Genomic DNA, 9843 nt, shown 5'->3' on the forward strand with positions numbered 1-9843 from the left:
ATTCTTTTGGATTTTCTTGAAAATATATTAAGACTCTAAATGTATTAACTGTATATTTTTATACAGGAGGTAATCTTAAAGTTAACCCAATTATACATTGTAAAATTGATGCCACAAACTTTAGAACAAAATTTACTTTATTCACAGGACCTTAACTTTTCTATGACATTAGGCTCTTAAAAATCTGACCACATGGAGAATTAAGGAGCTATAAACAGAGGTATAGCAAAGACAGAGAGAATGACGTCTCGTTTGTAGATAGGGCCACTAGTAATAAAGAGGGTCAAGAAGGATTTCTGTAAATTGGCTTAAAAATGTTTTTAAGGCTCACTTATGCCAGAAAATCTTAATGTAAATACAACATTAAAAATGGTTTTTCCCTTGGCTCTGGGCCCGTAGCACAGTGGTTACGGCACCAGCCATGTACATGGAGGCTGGTGGGTTTGAACCTGGCCCGGGCCAGCTAAACAACAATGACAACTGTAACAAAAAATAGCTTGGTGTTGTGGCGGGCACCGGTAGTCTCAGCTACTTGGGAGGCTGAGACAGGAGAATCGCTTAAGCCCAGGAGTTTGAGGTTGCCGTGAGCTGTGACACCACACCACTCTACCGGGTGAGACTCTGTTTTTAAAAAAAAAAAAAAAAGTTTTTTCCCTTAAAAATCTAAGTGATTTATGTAAACAGCTATCTTTCCTCAGCACTTCTGTTTATCAGAAGTGCCAAGATAGACCTTCTACTTACTATCGAAGGTGAATCAATTTTTACTTTCTTTTTTTTTTTTTTTTTTTCCGTAGAGACAGAGTGTCACTGTACGGCCCTCTGGTAGAGTGCCGTGGCCTCACACAGCTCACAGCAACCTCTAACTCTTGGGCTTACGCGATTCTCTTGCCTCAGCCTCCCGAGCAGCTGGGACTACAGGCGCGCGCCACAAGGCCCGGCTATTTTTTTGTTGCAGTTTGGCCGGGGCTGGGTCCGAACCCGCCACCCTCGGCATATGGGGCCGGCGCCCTACTCACTGAGCCACAGGCGCCGCCCAATTTTTACTTTCTTAAGAGAATAATACTGGAAGACAATAATACATAGGACTCTAAGGACAAATAGTTCTTTAAAACCATGTTATATTTAACATCTGTGATTTCTTCCCTCAATCTTATGTATTCTTATTTAATGGGCAGGGATTACCCTCAAGTCTCAAGTATGCTAGTTACTCCATCGTTTGCTGCCAACCAGGAGGATGATTTAGGAGATACATTCCTTGCGTTGACTGGACTCATGCCTTTCAATGTCCTGGGCAGTAAAAGATCACCAGATTAGTGTAGGAATTGGAAAGTCTAATCGATGCAGACACGTTTAGGGTTATGGGGCCACTTGGCTATGGTAAGAAAACAGTTTATATAATCAGACAGGTTTCCTTATAAACCCTAAGGGTATCATGTATATCCACTCCTTTGTAATTTGTTCACTCATCATTTCCTTTCTGATTCTGTTTAAACTCATCCAGTCCATCTTTTCAATCTCAACTTAAGGTCTACTTCCCACAAATCCCTTCCAAATGGTTTCCCTGAATGTTGCCCACAGATAGATTGAAGTGTTCACTGTGTCTCAAGATTGATACATATATATTCAAGTGTTCACTGTATCTCTTGAATTATTAAATTAGATGCTAAATTTAGATCATTCATTCATTTCACTCATTCATTCTTTCATTTTTCATGGCCATTGTGTTCCAGGCATTGTTCTGAATGTTGGAGATAGATTTAATCATTGGTGTCTATCATAGGGATTGATTCTTAGATAGTGAACACCTCCTGAATGAATAAATAATTAAATTAATATGTAGTTCCCCCCATCCATGGATTTGCTTTCTGAAATTTTCATATACACTGTCAAACATGGTCAGCAAATATATGGAACGTTCTGGAAATAAACAACGCATAAGTTTTAAATCTCATGCCATTCTGAGTATCATGATGAAATCCTGCTCCTCCCTCAGGTTATGAATCACCTGAATCACCTCTCCTCCCTCAGGTTATGAATCACCTGAATCACCTCTTTGTCCAGCGTATCCATGCTGTGCACACTACCTACCTTTTAGTGACTCAATAGCTCTCTCTCTCTCTGTCCACTGTCATGATATCATCACAGCGCTTGTGTTGGAGTTACTCTTACTTTACTTAATAATAGTCCAAAGAGAGAGCAGGGATGCTGGCAATTCAGATATGTCAAAAACACAGTCATAAAATGTTTCGTTTTAGTGAAAAGATAAAAGTGCTTGATTTAATAAGAAAAAAAAAAGTATGCTGAAGTTGCCAAAATCTAGGAAGAATGACTGTTCTCTTTGTGAAAATCTGAAGAAGCAGAAGGAAATGGGTGCTAGTTGTTCTGTCAAACTTCAAACTGCAGAAGTTACAGCAACAGTGAGTGATAAGTGTGTTGTCAAGGTGAAAAAGACATTCAATTTGTTGTTGAAAGACGTAAAAAGAAACACATTCTGCTTGATGGCTATTGAGTATGATACTATCTGAGGTTTGGGGAAGCCACTGGGTGTCTTGGAATGTATCTCTCAAAGGTCAGTGGAGAATACTCTAGATAAATGAGAAAGGGCATACACATGAAAGAGACTCACTGCGATATGGGAAGAAAAGTTGCCTATGAATGCAAAGTAAGTAGGAAGTCCACAAACCACGTTATTACTAAATTCTGAGAGAAGGAACTTACACCAACACGTGGTATAGATGCTAGGTATTTTGTGAGAAAACTCAAGGCCAGAAATCATACTATTTTATGAGCTATGGAAACAGTTTACTTTTACTAGATGGAAATAGTGTTTTAATTTCTTGAAAATAGTTTGAAAAATTCAAACCTTGCCTCTGCAAACTGTATAGAGAAGATCACGTACAACTCTTCACTTTCATCCTGTAAATGTGGGAATCTTCATATTTTTGTCAAGTAACCTCTGCTTAAAAATCACTGAGTGCTCTTTGTTTATAGGAATTCTTCTTAGTTATTTTCTAAAATAAGGACTTCTGTAATGTGAATTTCTCTAAATATCTGTGTTTCTCAAATCATAGAAATTCTGTGCTCACAGCGTCAGTAGCACCACACGTGAGGCTGTTTGGTATTTTCCCATAACCATGGCCTCATGCAATGGCTGTGAGTGTAGTCTGGAATCTGACACTTCTGAAATGTGATTGAGAGGAAGGTCTTCCTTTTTCCTAAGTGAGCCTCAATTTCCAAATCTATGTAGCAGAGAAAATGATTGCTCCTGGCAGGTGATAAACCACTTCATAGCTAAGACGTGGCATTATAGGCATCGGCGTGAACCTTTAACAAAGGACCTAAAAATAAAACAGCTGAGTGCAAAGTCTGATGAACTTGATTGACTAGCTTATGCTCTTTCACCCCAAAGTATACCTTGGAGGAGAAATTGTAATGTCGCGAATGTTGATGTAAGTGAATGGCTCTGGAAGTCACACTTTAAAATTTAGCTTTTGATGTAGGAGAATGTTAGCTGCTCTCACCAAGAACCCCTGCGGAAGATGAATTTATTTATTTATTTCTCACCTAATGGTCCAAGGCAAGCGTTCCTTGGTGGCAGGAACAGCTTTATTCAAGCTGTCACAGAGGGACTTGCACTGATGAAAACTCTAATGAGGTTTCTAAGGACAGTGTGGCTCTCATCCCAGTGAGCTGTAATGGATGACGATTTGGGGGATTTTCACTGGCTGGGCCTGGAAACAGCACACAGCACTTCCACTCTCTCAGATGGGCAGACTGTAATAGAAGGGATGCTGAAAAATGTCGTCTAATTTTGGTGCCTTCAAAGCAGAGAATGAAGCTTTTTGTTGCTGTTCTGTTTTTATGGACAGAAAGCAGTTTCTGCTACAATTTACCCCTCTATTCATAATACCTTAATTGGAGCCTTTGCCCCATATTTAAAGCAGACTCTTCCTTTCTTCAATTGAGACAACCTGATTGCATGACTGTATCCATTTTAGAGTCCAGAATATCTTGAAGATGCTCAGCCCCATTTATCAAGACCAGTTGTGCATTCTTGTGTTTTAATTCCTATTAACTAAAAGATAGAATACACTAGTGAAATGGTACATACTGAACATAATAAACACTCATTCTGAAAATGGATGAATGGGAAAGCCATGGCGGGCACTCGTACAAAGCAATTATGGAATCTTTCTGGGAAGACATTTTTAAGATCTTTCTATAATGGCAGTGTAGAAAATTTCAGGATTGGATCTTGAGTCCATGCCCTGGAAGGAATCGTTGGGGGTCGATCTCTGTGGAGTCCGTTGCTGCCCTCTCTGGGCACCTTCCTTGTGTATTTTCTTCCACAGACACCTTTGAAGGGACCTTGGGAAATATCCTTCTCCTGGGAAACTGCATCGCTTTCAAAGTGCAATTTTTAACAGCTTTATTGTAGTACAATTAAACAAAATACAATTAATCATATTGTATTGTAGTACAATACACAAAAACCTGTACTTTCTAATTTTTAAAAAAAAATTTAAAATTAACAAAAATTATGTATATGTATTGTGTACAATGTGTTATTTTGAAATATACATCCTTTGTGGAATGGTTAAATTAGCTAAGTAGGATGCTTCACTTCACATATATAATTGCACGTATTTAAACTATACAATTTGATGAGTTTGCATACACCAATGATACCAACTCCACAATCAGGTAATAAACATACTCATTATTTACCAAAGTTTTCCTGTGTTCCTTTGTGTGTTTTTGTTTGTTTGTCCTTCTGTTTGTTGTCTTGGTAGTAAGAATAATCATGTGTACGTACGTGATATGATATTGTTGACTACAGGCCCTGTGATATGAAATAGGTCTTTAGAACTTATTTATTTTTCATAACTGAAACTTTATACCCATTGAGTGACAATCCTCCATTCCCTTCTCCCCCCAGCCCCTTGCCACTACCGTTCTATTCCCTGGTTCTGTGAGTCTGAGTATCTTAGATGCCTCCTATAATTGGAATCACGCGGAGTTAGTCCTCTGTGGTTGGCCTGTTTCTCTTGGTACAATATCCTCTAGGTTCACCAATGATGTCACAAAGGGTAGAATGAGTCTTTACTATTATTCTGAAAGTAGACATTAGTCAAAACATAACTAATGGGACGAAGACCATAAAGAGTACATAATAAGCTAGATTTAATATTTATGAAGCAAAATTGCCTCAAATATTTCTATTATCATTATCATTTGGTGATTCCATATTAGCCAAGTATTTCCAACAAGAAATTATTCCTAGGAAAGGATCACCAGCCACATGGCAAGCAATATGCTTAGTACTGGAGCCAAATCAGTGCACATGAATCACATACGCATCTAATCTCTGGGTGTGACTATTTCAGAATTATCCTCTACTCCATGTAACTGAGCTTCTGTTTAGGTTGAAGGACAGCAATCAGAAACTCTGATCCCTCCTCAATCCCATTTACCCTTCCTGTGAGTCTGTGCGGCTGCTCACATGCTCCTACTATCGCTGGATACATGTTTCTACTCTACACAGGTAGAATAGAGCTGTTCTTATGATTTCATAAATTATCTTTTTCAAAATGTGAGTCCTTGGCAGAGGTACTGACAATTAAAACCAGGAGGTAAAGAGCAAGAATGTGCAGGTCACATATGATGGGATGATTGCCTCTCCGTCTTCTGGCTAAGATCAAGTGTAGTATCTGTTCTTATCAGCTGAACATATGATGGGGCGACATGTGAAATCTTAGTGGTGGGCACACATACAGCTATGTCTGAAGCATTACAAAAGCAATCCATGTAAACAAAAACATTTAGGCCCCCTTAATACTTAGAAAGAAAAAAAAGATTAAATATGGACATTACTTTTTATATATGTAATAGCTAAACTATTTCATTGCTAGTGAAAAGTAAAACAGAAATACTATGTTTTACTTGGCAGAGTTTACTAGAAATAATAAGATAACCTTAAAAAGAGGAACAAGGGTCCAGTGACAGCCGTGTGGTACTGGGAGAATTGTTATTGGAAACCATCAGAAAAGGAAGGCCCAGGAAAAGTGAGACTGTGTGTGTCAGAGACATAACAGTGAAGATAACGTAGATGATCTAATAATTCTGTTTTTCTTCAACTTCATTGTTTTTCCATTAGAATGAAATAAAGATTGGAGAAATAGGCTTTTCTGTACACTGTTTAAAGAACAAGGCAGATAGCTGTTGATAAATGTTGTATCTCTGTCAGAAAGAACAGAAATCTTGAAATCACCCCATGGGCTTAATTTTAAAATGAATGTAAGTGGCTTTAAGTGCTTTTTATTGTTCTGTTTATGTTGGCAGTGTGAGGATAGGTCTTCCTATACCGCTGTAAATAAACAGCGTGTCGCCGGCTTCAGACTCTCTGCGACGGACGGCATACCTTACTCAACACTCAATTGTCTCATTATCCAAGTTCTATTGGGTCATTAAACAAACACTAGAAATGTGGCTACTTGCTCTCCCTTGAATAAAATTTCTCACATGAAAGTCTTGGTTCCCAAAGACTCAGTAACGAAAACCCTTTACAAAACTATATATGTATAGCATTAATTTTACCCTATATTTATCAGTATTTTGATTTTATGACAAGAGCTGAATGGTTAAGCATATAAAATACTTCTTTTTCTTCTTCTTTTGTTTCCTTAGAGCTTACTAATATTTTAGTATTGCATGTGGCGTTTGAATTCTAGCTAATGTCCATAGCAGAGGGTGAATATTAGTATATTCGAAGATTGGGTTTTTGTTCATCACTCTCTTCTGACTGGTAATTGTTAACTGTAGTTAAGAGGCTCTATCTTAGTCACAGAACACCTCACTGTAGTTAAGAGACTCTATCCTAGTCACAGAACACCGCAGAGGAAATTAAGGTTTTAAATTTTATAGATTCTGCATTTCATAAAAATGCCGCCGATCTTCCTGAATGCAGAATTAATGTGTTTACCTCTTGTGCTTCTTATGTGCCTATCAGACTTGGGCCTGTATCTCCAGCCATTCATGTGTTCGTGTGTTTTTAGGGGAATATTAATGTCAGAGAAAACTAAAAAGGTGACATTATACTTAGAGAATGTTTTGGTCATTTCACCTCATTTTGGAAGAAAAATGGATGTTTTATACATTTTAATATATTCTGGTTCTTGCTGGGATATTGAAACATAAAATTCAAGGTAAGAAAATGCTGTTGTGTCCTTTCAATGTAAACTAAAACATGATTTTACACTACTGAAAATTTTAAATAAATAAATGATCTAGCCTTTGCTACATACATCACAGGGGAGGCACCAGCCTTCTAAGTCTCACGGCGACATTTTCATTCCCCATCCCTTCCCCCACTGCCACTACCTGGAGGTTAGAAAGACTTCTTTCAGCAGTAACAATCAATTAATAAATTGACCAATCAACATACGTTATTTACGGAGCATTCTCTTTAAGTAAAATATTGGGACAGACATTATAAGACAAAAGTACATAGGTAAGATACAGTAACTATCCACACTAAACTTTTAATCTAGTCAGAAAGAAAGCATAATAAATTAATTAAAACTTAACATGTTAATGACAGCTCAATACGGACAGCACATTGCCTAATATTTTAATATTGACAATGTAAGCCCTGTACTTTCAAAGTTATTCTTTCCCCACTTTCCTGTTTTCTTTACTAATTTCTATTTAACTGCTATGTTTGAAATATGATGGCAGAGATAGGAGATGTCATACTTCTCTCTAGAATAAATGGAGTCAGATAAAGATCTATATTTTACACCTTAGTTTCTGCCTGTCAGCCTGCAGGGAACCCAAGTGATTCAACTTGCACAATTGGCTTTTTAAAGGGTATCACACTCAGGAAACTTAATTACTTTGTAGACTAAACTGAACATTTAAAACTTTTGAGATGGTCTGACTCTAACAAGAAAAGACTTATTGTTCAGTTATCTTAGTAATTGTGCAAAATATCTCTTCTGTAGTTAACTGAAATACTGTATTTTTTGAGTCGAAGTGTATGTGAAAACATGTCTTTTCTGCAGCTCCAGTTTGACAGTCTAAATTCGTCAGATTAAATTGGAGATTATTGTGTATTCTACAATTCGATGTCCTCCTCCAGTCCTATGGCTGAGCCTATAAATTCTAAAATCTTTCATTGACTTAATATGTAAGAAGCTCTTGTTTCTAGATAGTTAGTAAATGCACTGTAACATCAGCCAACTGGCTAGAATAGAACTCTATAAAATAAACCATGATGGGTAAGAGTGGAAATGTATTAGGGAAACTTCATGAGGTGGTTTCCTCTGAGACTTACCTTTAGTTTTTTTTCTTCTGGGGTTTGTCACTACATCCAAAAAAAGAGGAAGAGACATGAAGAATAGCAGAATTATATGTACCTGTCTAATTATATATATTCATAAGTACAAATAGTAAGGGTAGACCATTTTCTTTTGTCAATGTCCTATGATGTTAAATTTTGATATATAATATGACATTCTATTTAAACATTTGGAATAGATCCTAAATATATATATTTCTTTGCATATATGAATGCTTTCTCTGTTAGTGAAATTAATACTTACAGTTGGAAGGTTTAAGAAGGCTTACTGTCTTTTTTTATTGAGACAGAGTCCCACTTTGTTGCCTTTGGTAGAGTGCTGTGGTGTCATAGCTCACAGCAACCTCCACCTCCTGGGCTTAAGCGATTCTCTGCCTCAGCTTCTGTAGGTGGGACTACAGGTGCCCGCCACAACCAGCTTTTGTTTTTTTAGCAGGCCAGGGCTGGGTCTACCAGCCCTGGTGCATTTGGCTGGCACCCTACCCAATGAGCTACAGGCACCACCCTCACTATCTTTTAAAAGAAATCAGACTTTAAAAAATAGGTTCATTTTAAGATTTTCTATTCTTTTTGTTCTCAATTTTTTCTAAGAATAATGTTAATACTGGATATTTTAGAATAAGATTTTCTATTAGCATTTTATATACTTACATATATATATATATATATATATATATATATATAAATTTTTTGAGAAGAAATACCACTATATTGCCTAGGAAGTGTAGGGTTGGCAGACTTACTATCCACAAACATGATCAATATAATGTATTGTAACTATAGCATTGAGTTTCCAGCCTCAAGCAATCCTCTGGTCCCAGCCTCCCTAGTAGTTGGGAATGAAATGATTTTAATTTCATATTGGAGATTTTTAAAACTAATGACTTAATATTTTAACTGCTAGCCCTTTATGTAGAATACTCTCTGTGTATGTGGGTAACTACCAAAGTTGTGAGAAAGACTGTGTTATGGTCCATTATTTTACTTCCAAGAAACACAATCAAAAGTTTTCTTTCTGATTCACCATGCAAGTTTCAACTCACTTGGCTTATCAGTGCTACTGGGGGGACTTCATTTGTTTCTGTCCAAATGGATTTTATGTTTCTTGATTTTTGTGTATCTCAAAACTTTTGTAATGCTCCATGGTACAAGAACATTATGGTTCTGTGTATAATGTAAAAAAAAAAAAACTTAACCCTCTGAAGGGTTGATTTAGTAGTTTTTATGCAATCAACATTTCTATCAATGTGAAAATAATAGAATTGTTGACTTAGGTTAGGATAGCAGGTTAACCTTGCAATTTTCTTGTTTTAGAGATGAAATGACAGAAGCATAAAAATATTAAATATCTGGAGATTATAATTAAAGTGTGAACATATGGTAACAATTTAAATCTCTCTACATGTGTGCTGATTTTCTTGTTAGTCTGACCAAGGCTGGGCTCGTTCCGAATCTTCCTGTCCATTCTCATCCACATTCATTAT

At 36.9% G+C, this 9843-nt stretch overlaps 1 pseudogene; it reads left to right on the forward strand.

Moving 5' to 3' along the window:
* The first annotated feature begins 5672 nt into the window (after window positions 1–5672).
* Window positions 5673–5774, forward strand: LOC128569460 (uncharacterized; annotated as a pseudogene).
* Window positions 5775–9843: the final 4069 nt, after the last annotated feature.

This window comes from Nycticebus coucang, chromosome 17, assembly GCF_027406575.1.
Source record: "Nycticebus coucang isolate mNycCou1 chromosome 17, mNycCou1.pri, whole genome shotgun sequence".
Classification (NCBI taxonomy): domain Eukaryota; kingdom Metazoa; phylum Chordata; class Mammalia; order Primates; family Lorisidae; genus Nycticebus; species Nycticebus coucang.